The following is an 8,316-nucleotide window of genomic DNA, read 5'->3' on the forward strand; positions in this document are numbered from 1 at the left end:
CTGAACATGCTTTTCCGATGTGGTACTTGAATTCACACGTTGCACAGGTTACAAATAAGTCTGGGTGGGATAGCAGCATGGCAAGAAAGACACAGGTCAGGGTCCTCTAGTCCCGTAGGGTTAAACATAGCTATCACTAAGCAGTTGCACCCGGCAGCAGCAGGAGATGCAAACAAAAAAAAATAATAAAAGAAGCACAGCCACCAACCTGCGAAGTGGAAGAAATACGTCAGGCGCTTTTAAAGACAAGCGTCGTCGATGTGCTACTGCTGCTACTGCCAAATGCAAATGCGGAGCGGTGCTTCCCAGTATCGCCGAAGAAACCTCGGTAGTTCGAACGTCGTAGCTGGGGCCAATGGGAGCAATCCAGATACGGCGGATGTTAGACGCAGATATGATCAACAATCTTGGTAACCCTGCTCCGGCGTCGGCAGGAAATTTTTCAGGCACAGCACAGCCGCAGTGGAGCCATGCGTCAAGAGTTGAGCTCGAGCGGAGGCCCAGCCGTAAAACTGCGAAGTGGAAGTAATGCGTCAGGCACTTTTCAAGACAAGCGTCGTCGATGTGCTACTGCTGCCGAATGCAAATGCCGATAGCAGTTGCCGCGGCCGGCAATACTCTTTTGCTTCGTTTTGATTATTTAAAGAAAATAAATAAACCACTACCAACAGCAAATTCGGAAAGGTCACTATGTGGATCCGCGGTGAAAAATCGACTAGCTGGGCTCATCCAGTAGAGTAAGAGCGATCGCCCCGGGTACCAATCACTATCTCGCTGTGTCGTAACTATCTTAGCTATGAGGACTCGAGTCACTGCGTTGATGAAAAGGCGCCCGAGCCCTCCTCTGCTAGTCGGGAGGTGCAGGAGGTGGCGCGCAACGAGAGTCATCCCACCATCTACACGAACGCGCCTATCAAAGACACGAGACGACCAGCATTGCGGCGCGGCAAGACGGACACTCGCGCCACATAAAATGTGAATGCGCACAGCCGAGATATTACTAACGTGACCCTGGAGTTGAGCGACAGTTCGAAGCGCGCGGCGTCAGCGAGCATTCGGGTCGTGCGTGAAACTGCTTCGTCCCATGTGCGAGCTCATACTCAACTTGGTTCAAACAGTAGTCCAAGTACGTGGACCGTGTCCACAAAGGGGACCTCGGTTGGCACTGAACTGTGAAATGATTCATATCTGAGCGCGTGGCTTGCCTTGTCAGATGGAAGGAAGGATGCACTAGATGCGATCCTTCTGTGAGAGTAGAGACCTCAACCTGCGACCATCATCATCCTACGGCTACCCCAGGCAAGGCCTGCCGCACCATAAGGTTGGGGGGGTTGTTTCAGGGAGCGGGCTTTTTCCAGCCAAGGGGCTCACGCAATCCGGCCTGTTCCCACCGGGGCGGGGTCGCAGTGCATATCCACCACGTCAGCACCACCCCGCTGGGTCGAAGCCTGGCGCTAGCAAGTCTTCTAATATCTCACTTCTATCTTTCCGTTTCCTTCTGTGAAGATCACCATGGGGTGTCTCCATTTTCTTTCCCTTCAAGTGGCGTCCCCCTCTCTCTCTAGGTGGAACCATAGTTCTTTTCTGATTTTGGCCTTCACTTCAAGGACGCTCCGAGTCTTGATCGAGTCGACCACTTTGCAGCGGGCCAACCACACCTGATAGTTGACCTCTGCCAGTGTCGAGACAAACTGCTTGCGCCCTTCCTTTAGAAGCGGGTTTAAGTAGCGCACGGTGGAGTATGGGACCCTGGGGAGGCCGAACATGTCTCTGAGACGCTCTAGGAGTGCTGCGGGAATTAGGCAGTCAAGAAAGATGTGCTCCGTTGTCTCTCGGGCCAAGCAGAAGGACACAGGTTAATATTTCCCAATGTCGCAGGGGCAAAGGCACACCTTCTGATTGGTAAGATGCCTCTTGCGAACCTCCACATCAGGAAGGCTCGGCGTGCATCGAGGACGAGGGTGGTTATGTAATGCCATTTGTACTGCACGTACCATGCAGCTTGGTAGGTAGGTAGGGAGCGGAGAGGTGATATATTGATATCTTTCAGGAGCATGGTTCATGGGTCAATGCCAGACGAGCTTTCCTTAAGGTGGCCTCAACACATTTCAATACATAAAGCAATGTCTCACGGATCGTCAATCCTATGTTCGCATCCAAGATAATGAGCATGGTCCGTACCTACTCGGCACGCGGGGAACCCCCCAAGGCGCGGTACTTTACCCGCTGCTCTTCAATTTGGCTATGATGCACCGGCCTGCCCAGCTCGATGGTGTCACTGGTGTGCAGCACGCCCTGTATGCCGATGACATCACCCTGTGGGCTACGCACGGCAGCATAGGGGACATTGAAACAAGCCTGCAAACAGCGGCGATGATAGTAGACCGCTACGCCCGCCGCTGTGGTCTTCAGTGTTCCCCACAAAAATCGGAATTTGTGCACCTCCGCCCCTCGCCAAAGTGCACAACTCAAATCACTCTTTCTTTAGACAGTGGTCCCATACAAGAAGCTGAGGAGATGCGGGTACTCGGAATTTACATTCACAAACAAAGACGGTCAGACACAACATTGGCCAAACTCCGAAAGGTGGGGGACCAGGTGGGCCGCATGGTCCGCCGGGTTTCAAACAAACGCGGGGGGTTACGAAGTAAAGATGCTTTGCGGCTGGCAAACGCCTTCGTGACCAGTCGGATTCTCTATCCGACACCTTATCTCCAACTACGAAACCAAGAGGAGGATGCCCTTGAGGTCATTCATCACAAAATTATTAGGCGTGCCCTAGACCTCCCCATCGCTACTTCAAACAGCCGTCTTATGCCCCTTGGGGTGGTGAATACTTTCCGGGAGCTCCGGGAGGCGCACCTTACAAATCAGTACATGCGTTTATCGCAAATGGAGTCAGGTCACTTTCTTCTTGCTCGGCTCCGTATCGAACAGACCACTCTCAAGCAAGAGAAGCTTCGAATCCCAGAACTGTGGAGACGCGCCCTGTGTGCGACCTCTTCCAGCCAATATTTCAAACGAAGATCATAATGGTCGGCGCCTGGCACGAGCGGAAGCCCTAGTCCGACATTATAGCAACAAAACAGGTGTATACTACATGGACCCCTCCGGCCCTCACCATGGGGGTGGTACACGGCCGCTGTAGTTTACAACAGCAAAACAATTAAAGGTCTCACCTTCAGAGCCCACAGTACAACATACGCAGACGAGGTGGCGATTGCTCTCGCGGCCTCACACTCAGATTCAAAATACATAATTACTGACTCGCGAGGAGCCTGTCGGAACGTCAGAAAAGGCTGAACTCCCTTACTAGCCTATCAAATCTACTCAAATTGCATACGGGATACGGACCCCGCGCTCCGTTACCTTATATGGGCCCTTGCTCATCAGGGTTTGGCAGGAAACGAGGCAGCCGCCCGCGCACTCTCTCACCGGGCAGTTTTCTCCTCCCCACCCGATCAGGAACCCAATTTTGATCCAGCCTACACCTTCAAAGATATCACGATGTACTATCAGAATTGTCATCGCCTTTACCCCAGCCCATGTAAAGGCCTCAAAAAGGCGGATGAGCAGCTCCATCTCCGCCTTTTCACCAATACATTACTGTGCCCGGCAGCACTAAAACATTTTGTCCCCTCCTTTAGTGGCAGCTGCCCACACTGTGGAGCGGTGTCTTCTGACATCTATCACATGGTGTGGGCCTGTCCCTCTAATCCGACTGTTCCCCTCATCCCCAACCCAACCCGGGAAGACTGGGAGGCGATCCTGCTCGGCTGCCACGACTTACAGGCCCAGCAAGCCTTAGTCGGGCGCGCCCGGGCGGCGGCAACCGCCACTGGGGTCCCAAACTAGGGACCTCCACATAGTGCTTGTAAGGACCGGTCCCATATGGGCCGATCCGAACATACCTCCAGGCCCTTGAATAGGTAATAAATGTTCTTACCACCCCCCATCACCACCCGACAACTTCACAACCGTTTTACCGGTCGCCCCGACGTTACATACACAGGTGCCTCCCACCACCCCCGTCGCCCCGCTATGGTTGCGGCTGCATTGGCACCGCACCGAAACTGGCACAACACCTGCAGCGTCCTCAACGCCGCAACTGTTACCACCGCGGAAGAGGTTGCCATCGCGTTAGCTCTGACCGACCCCTCCACCAAAGTAGTCGTTAGCGATTCCCAACAGGCAATTCGTAACTTCGATGCATGGCGTATATCCCGACAGGCGCACACTATCCTCCGATCTCTCCCGTATCGTCTACACCTCGTCTTTTCATATGGGCCCAGCCCATGAGGCGCTCAGCGGGAACGCACAGGCGCATGCTCTAGCCCGAGAACACAGCTACCGGGCGGAGCACCCTCCTCAGCCTGCCGTTTCCCCTGACACACCCCAAGGCACTCATTTACGCCTTGTTACATACACGGACATCCTCCAGCATTATCGGCTCGAACGGTGTCTATACCCCCCTGCACACCGGGAACTATCCCACGCGAGGCCGTCCATTGACGCAAATTACAAACAGCAACCTTTCCAAACCCATGGCTATATAGCAACATTTTCCCAAATCTTATTGCACCTAGTTGCAAACACTGCTCACAACCGGTCACATTCATTCACATGGTGTAGACATCTACACGACACAACGCAGATAATACAGCTACAGTGGATGCATGGGAGTCCCTCCTGCGTACCACCAACAGCACCAGCTCCTTTTGCGCGCATTGGAGGCCGCAGAGTTCCAAGGGATTCCTGTTGACCTTCTCTAAGCAGTGCAGCCAGTCTTTCGGCTGGTTCCTCTTCTTTGGAAGTAAATAAAGGACTTATCATCATCATCATCATCATCATCATCATCAAAGAAAGCCATTGAGGCTGCGCGATTCCATCCATGTTAAAAGGTCTCTCAGAGCCATGCCATGGAGTTCTACCTAGCGGCCTGGGACACAGCAAGCCTGGTGCGGGCCTACTATTGACGATAGAGCAGGTGTCAGGCGCAAGGAGAGGCATTTGGCAATTGCCTTGTAGTCCGTATATAGAAGGGTTATTGGCCTCCAAGCTTTGAGGTCGCTTCTCCTGGAGGTCTCCTTGCACAGGAATGTGATGAGGCCTTCGTTCATACTTGGAGTTCCCCTCATCTAGGGCGCCGTTTACTAAGTTAGTGACAGCGCTCTTTAGCGACGGCCAAAACTTTTTGCAAAAGGCTATCGGAAGTCCGTCCATACCCGGGCTTCTGTTTGGCTTCATCTGTTTTAGGGCTCTATGTAGCTGTTCAGACGACAGCCATGTGTCGTCCAGGTTAGGTGCGTCAGTTGCTGCTTGCAGCAGGAACTATGTGGGGGTGCAGGGCTCAGCAGCATAAAGTTCGATGTAGCAATCGCGTGCTAAACTCAATACCTGCTCAGAGTTCGTAACAATATCGCCGATGAGTGGATCTTCGAATGCAGAGAGGATTTCGTTCTTTCTGGCAAGGTGACGGTCTAGCAGATGACGAGAACACCATGCCTCGGTTTCCCATCGTTCAGCGCGTGCTGTTGCGCGAAGTCTGTCCCAGCGCAGATATAGAAGACGATGGAGCTCCTTACGCAGGGTGGCCAACGCCCGGGGGTGCTCGGTCCTTGAGAAAATGGGGCCCATAGCGCAATGATGGCATCCGAGACTATTCGGATTTCTTCTCTCTCTTCCAGCGAAATCTTCTTGGAGACAAATCATGATGGAGGTTTTCATATTATCCCAGCTTTCTGCATCAATGTTAGGGGAGACCTAACGCTTTATAACTTTGACCACTTCCTGCTGGACACGCTCTTCATCCAGAAGTCGCGTGTTTAATTTCCAGCAACCCTTTTGTCGTGCAGTAGTATCAGCCGTACACTAGCGCGTGATAAGCAGCCTGTGATCACTTAGGGCATTGTGGAATACCCACACAGAGTGCAGGGAACCAGTTACGCTAGCAAATACATAGACGCGGTCAATACGGTTTTCGAGACCACAGCCAGACCAGGTCAAGCCGGCGCTACCAGGTTGAGTGAGCGCCAAACATCGGTCAAGTCTAACTCCTCCACCGCATCACGGAAGGCCTGTGCGCTATTGGGGTCTCGTCAAAGCGGTGTACCCTGAAGAGAGCGGCGGTCTTCCTTGAAGAGGACAGTATAAAACTGATTTATTTATAGGAAGGGAAAGGCGTGGTAACTTTCTCACTTGTTTTCCGTGGACACCGCAACCGCGCCGTTAGGGAAGGGAGGAAGGTGGGAGTGAAAGCGGAGAGAAAGAGGAGCCGTAGTGGAGGGCTACGGAGTAATTTCGACCACCAGGGGATCTTTGAAATCGCCCAATAACACTATTTTGGCAGGGCCCATAAATCTCTCTTCTAGCCCCTCAACAAATTCTCGCGGTCCAAAATGGCGTAGGGCATATACATTAATGATGCGCATGGCATTGGTAAGGTGAATCGAGACAAAGCGTCCTGCGCTGTCCCGATCTTGGCATAGGACTGACAGTCCGGCGTCTCTTAGGAAGATGAGTGCGACTCTCACTGAACCCTTCCTTCCGATACTCCAAAAGGATTTTGTGCTAAAACGGAGGTCAAAATTTTTAATTTGTTCTGATTGATTGATTTATGGGAAGGGAAAGGCGCGGTAACTGTCTCAGGTGTTTTCTGTGGATGTGGACACCTCAACCGCACCGTAACGGAAGGGAGGAAGGTGGGTGTGAACGTGGAAAGAGGAGCCGTAGTGGAGGGCTGCGGAGTAATGTCGACCACCTCTGGACCTTTAACGTGCGCTTAAATCGCACACGGTGAATATAAAGTTCCTTGAAGGGCAAGGATGTCGATCTTTGGTCGCGGGCTATATCTTGGTTCAGCTTGTTTCGCGGCTTTAGTTAACCCTGGAATGTTTAGCGTTGCGTGAACGAAGGAAAAGGCTAGGATGTAGCTAAATTAAGGAAAGGAGAAAATGCACGACCCCCTCATAAGGAAGAGGAGGACAAAACATCTTTATTTAGTCCGCGAGGGGGGGGGGGACCCTTAGTGCAGGGTCCCGTTGGCCGTGGCTGCAGTAACAGCGCGGCGAGCCAGCTATTGATGATTCGCCGCGGTTACTGCAAGGCGGCCTCCCAATCTTCCATGCAGGGAGGGGGAGAGGGCTTAAAGAAGGGGTAACTTGGCACGCCCAAACCATGTGGTAGAGCGTTGCCAGCTTACCGCGATGTGGGCAGTCAGGGGAATAAAGGGAGAGGTAGTAGAGGTTTAGGAGAAATGGTGTAATAAAGGTATTAGTTTGCATGCGGCAGTAAGTTGCTGCTTCTCGAGTAGACAGGGTGGGAGAAGGGGGAGGTAATGTACGGCGAGACCGCATGTAGTGTTCCAGCAGTCCTGTGTATGTAAGCATCGGGGAGGCATAAGCGTGATCTGGGAGAGGGGAGGCTCGGGGAAGGAACGCGCGAGCGTGTCGATGGGCAGCTTCATTGCCGAGCATCGACTGGTGTCCCGAAATCCAGACCACACTGATCCTTTTCGGAGGGTAGCGATCAGGATTCGGCGTCTGGCGGCACCGATGCGTCCGCGAAGATAGTTACGGCAGGCGTAGCAGAAATCTGACATGATGGTTGCTTGTGCATTAAGGCGGCGGCCAGCGCGATGGCTGCTTCTTCGGCAATACTCGGTTCGGTGGTGCGAAGAGAGGCATATTTGAGCAGAGTGCCCGCTAGAGATGTCACGGTAATGGCCCTGTCTCCGTTAATAGGGCCAGCAGTGTCTACGTACAGAGTATTCGGTTGGCTGTCCCATATTCGAGAGAGGTGAGTGGCTCTTGCCGTTCGGCGGTCTTGGTGATATCCTTCATGCATGTGCTTGGGGAGAGGTTTGAAGGTAATGGCTCGGCGGATATTCTGTGGCAGATCTTCGTTTTGGGTGGTTAGGGCGGGGCAATATTGAGAGTTTGAAGGACATATCTTTCAGTGGACAAGGCCGCTAAGCGGATAAGTTGCGCCAGGCGATGTGCTTCATGGAACTCTTCAAAAGTGTTATGGATGGGGCGGTGTCATGGGCAGTGGGAGAAGCGGAAGGTGAGTCCGCTGTGGAATCGCCGTCGTAGATGTTGTCCGAGCTGTCTGCGTCGCAATCAAAATTCGTTGTGTTGCAAATGTGACAGGGAGGTTGGCTCAGAATTTCTGTTTCGGTGTCAGACTGCTCTTGCTTATCGGTGGAGGGTTTTTCAGAAACGCACGCTTCGTCAACGGCGCGTCGGCGGAAGATTTCGTTGATGCAGATGGCGCTGACTTTTGTTTTTCTTTTTTCAGGGACTGCGCTTGCGTTTG

The sequence above is a fragment of the Amblyomma maculatum genome, chromosome 6 (genome assembly GCF_055883805.1).
Source record: "Amblyomma maculatum isolate TAMU_Amacu chromosome 6, ASM5588380v1, whole genome shotgun sequence".
Lineage (NCBI taxonomy): Eukaryota > Metazoa > Arthropoda > Arachnida > Ixodida > Ixodidae > Amblyomma > Amblyomma maculatum.